Here is a 3,627-nt window from a genome sequence, read left to right as displayed (position 1 = left end):
TGTCCATTGATAAGAGTGGAATATTGAAGTCTCCCACTATTATTGTGTGAGATGTAATGTGTGTTTTGAGTTTTAGCAAAGTTTCTTTAATGAATGTGGATGCCCTTGCATTTGGAGCATAGATGTTCAGAATCAAGCGTTCATCTTGGTAAATTTTACCTTTGATGAGTAAGAAGTGTCCCTCCTTATCTCTTTTGAGAACTTTAGGTTGAAAGTCAATTTTATTTGACATTAGAATGGCTACTCCAGCTTGTTTCTTGGAACCATTTGCTTGGAAAATTGTTTTCCAGCCTTTTACTCTAAGGTAGTGTCTGTCTTTGTCCCTGAGGTGGGTTTCCTGTGTGCAACAAAATGTTGAGTCCTTTTTATGTCACCAGTCTGTTAGTCTATGTCTTTTTATTGGGGAATTGAGTCCATTGATATTAAGAGATATTAAGGAAAAGTCATTGTTGCTTCCTGTTAGTTTTGTTGTTAAAGTTGGAATTCTGTTCATGTGGCTGTCTTCTTTAGGTTTGTTGAAAGATTACTTTCTTGCTTTTTCTTGAGCTTAGTTTCCCTCATTTGTGGAAAGATATTGTGTAAATTTGGTTTTGTAATGGAATACCATAGTTTCTCCATCTATAGTAATTGAGAGTTTTGCTGGGTATAGTAGACTGGGCTGGCATTTGTGTTCTCTTGGGGTCTGTATGAAATCTGCCCAGGATCTCCTGGCTTTTATAGTCTCTGAGGAGAAGTCAGATGTAATTCTGATAGGTCTGCCTTTATATGTTCCTTGACCTTTTTCCCTTACTGCTTTTAATATTGTTTCTTTGTTTTGTGCATTAGGTGTTTTGATTATTATGTGACGAGAGGAATTTCTTTTCTGGTCCAAATTATTTGGAGTTCTGTAGGCTTCGTGTATGTTCATGGGCATCTCTTTCTTTAGGTTGGGGAAGTTTTCTTCTATAATTTTGTTGAAGCTATTTACTGGCCCTTTAAGTTGGGAATCTTCCTTCTAGTCTATACCTATTATCCTTAAGTTTGGTCTTCTCATTGTGTCCTGGATTTCCTGGATGTTTTGTGTTAGGATCTTTTTGCATTTCACATGTTCTTTGATAGTTCTGTCAATGTTTTCTATGGTAGCTTCTTTACCTGAGATTCTCTCTTCTATGTCTTGTATTCTGTTGGTTATGCTTGCATCATTGGCTCCTGACTTATTTTCTATTTTCAGAGTGGTCCCCCTTTGTGATTTCTTTACTGTTTCTACTTCCATTTTTAGATCCTAGATGGTTTTGTTCAATTATTTCACCTGATTGGATGTGTTCTCCTGTATTTCTAAAGGGAGTTATTTATTTCCTTCTTAAAATCTTCCATCATCATCATGAGAAATGACTTTAGATCCATGTCTTGCTTTTCTGGTGTGATGGTGTATCCAGGACTTGCTAAAGTGGGAGAGTTTGGTTCCGATGATGCCAAGTAACCTTGGTTTCTGTTGCTTCTGTTCTTATGCTTGCCTCCTGACATCTGATTATCTCAAGTGCTTGCTGCCCTCAGTATATCTGATTGGAGCCTGTCCTTCCTGTAATCCTGTTGATTCAGGACTCTTCAAAGTCCAGCTTTCTCTGTGATCCTATGATTCCAGGATCCTGTGAACCTGAAAATCTGGGTGTGTCAGGGTTCTTGGCAGTCAAGCTTCTTCTGAGAACCTGAGATCCTCATGTGACCAAGCTCCTGGGATCCTGGGATCCTGATATCCTAAGACCCTAGGCATGTTACAGCACCTGGAAGTGGTATCTCCTCTGGGGACCATGGGGTTTTCTGCTGTGTTTGAAACCAAGGTATACCAGCACTGACCGGAAGGGACTCAAGCCCCTGTCCAAGAGCCTGTAGAGGAGGGTGCAATCCTCTGTGAGAGATTTCCGTAAGTACAGGAAGCAGCCACCACCCTGGCCTCCTTTCCTTTGTGTTGTCTCACCTATGTGCCAGGAGCAATGTCACATCATACACTATGTACAGTAGGTGAGAATTTTTCAAAGACTCACAGGAGCTTGTGGTGTCTCACTCTGTTTCACTTCTTCCTCCACCATGGTTATGTCCAAAGCCCCTACATGGTGTCATTAATCCTCGCAAACTTTCATGTATGATTCAATATACCTTCATTTCTTTCTGGGGTTTTTTTTTCAGTATTTTTTCCTCTTACTGTAGTGTCAGTGTCTACTAAAACTGCTACCTCACCATTGCAGCAGACTCTGTTACATAAAACATGCTCAGTCCCCAACTCATCCCAACAAGGATCAGCTCTAAACCATGGTCTTTCCTGGATGGTGCCACCATTAATTTGGAAAAAATACTGTGAACTAGATTTTCGAAATATTGACATTATTTCCACCTAGGGATAAATCAGTTCCTTGTCGTAGAATATTATCCAGGGCATTTTAAAATGGTTAAAAGTGTCTATGCTTCCCCATCATTATGGCAGTCAAGCATGTCTTCTAACAGACCCAGATGTTCCTTATGAGGCAAAAATCATTCATGGTTGAAAAGTATTCTCCTATGCTCTCTATTCTGTTTGCTAAGAATTTTCTTCATGAAGGAATGACCATCCAGAGACTGCCCCACTTGAGGATCCATCCCATAAACAACCACCAAACCTAGACACTATGGCAGATGCCAACAAGAACCTGCTGACAGGAGCCTGAGGGGCTCTGCCAGTGCCTGGCAAATATAGAACTGGATGCTCACAATCATCCATTGGATGGGGCACAAGGTCCCCAATGAATAAGCTAGAGAAAGTACCCAAGGAGCTAAAGGGGTCTTAAGCCCCAAAGGAGGAACATCAATATGAACTAACCAGTACCTCCAGAGCTCCTTGGAACTAAACCACCAATCAGAGAAAACACATGGTAGAACTTGTGGCTCTAGCTGCAAATGTAGCAGAGGATGGCCTAGTCAATATCAATGGGAGGAGAGGCCCTAGGTCCTGTGAAGATTCTATGCCCCAGTATAGGGGAATGCCAGGATCCTCTATCACAGGTCTCTCAGAGACCAGTCCACACAGGAGAGCACGTGGGCCGCAGAAGCAACAGAGCTTCTTGGACAGGGTCTCTTCGGGCTTTCATCCTCAGCCAGAAGGCAGAGCTGATCCTCAGACCTCTGTGCACCTTCCCCACCAGAGGAGAGCTGGCCTCCAGGGAGGGCTCTGACCCCAGGACTCAGGTGAAAGTTAGACTGCCAGGAATGCTGACAGAGGCTAACAGAATCACAGGAGGAACTAGATCCAGCTAGAGACAGCTAGAACATCTAACACCAGAGATTACCAGATGGGAAAAGGCAAATATAAGAATCTTATTAACAGGAACCAAGACCACTCAGCATCATCAGAACCCAGTACTCCCACCACAGTGAGTCCTGGATACCCCTACGCACCTGAAAAGCAAGATTCAGATTTAAAATCATATTTCATGATGCTGGTAGAGGATTTTAAGAAGGACATTAATAACTCACTTAAAGAAATACAGGAGAGGGCTAGAGAGATAGCTCAGTGGTTAAGAGCACCGACTGCTCTTCTGAAGGTCCTGAGTTCAAATCCCAGCAACTACATGGTGGCTCACAACCATCCGTAATGAGATCTGACGCCCTCTTCTGGTG

General features: G+C 42.4%; 1 protein-coding gene across 5 annotated transcripts in view; it reads left to right on the top strand.

Moving 5' to 3' along the window:
• Window positions 1-3,627, top strand: part of Boll (boule homolog, RNA binding protein) — a 97,574-nt gene that overhangs the window by 31,499 nt on the left and 62,448 nt on the right. The gene's annotated exons all lie outside the window — the stretch shown is intronic.

This window comes from Mus pahari, chromosome 5 (assembly GCF_900095145.1).
Source record: "Mus pahari chromosome 5, PAHARI_EIJ_v1.1, whole genome shotgun sequence".
Lineage (NCBI taxonomy): Eukaryota > Metazoa > Chordata > Mammalia > Rodentia > Muridae > Mus > Mus pahari.
The sequence above is the reverse complement of the archived record's forward strand: the minus strand, read 5'-3'. Positions and strand labels throughout refer to the sequence as shown.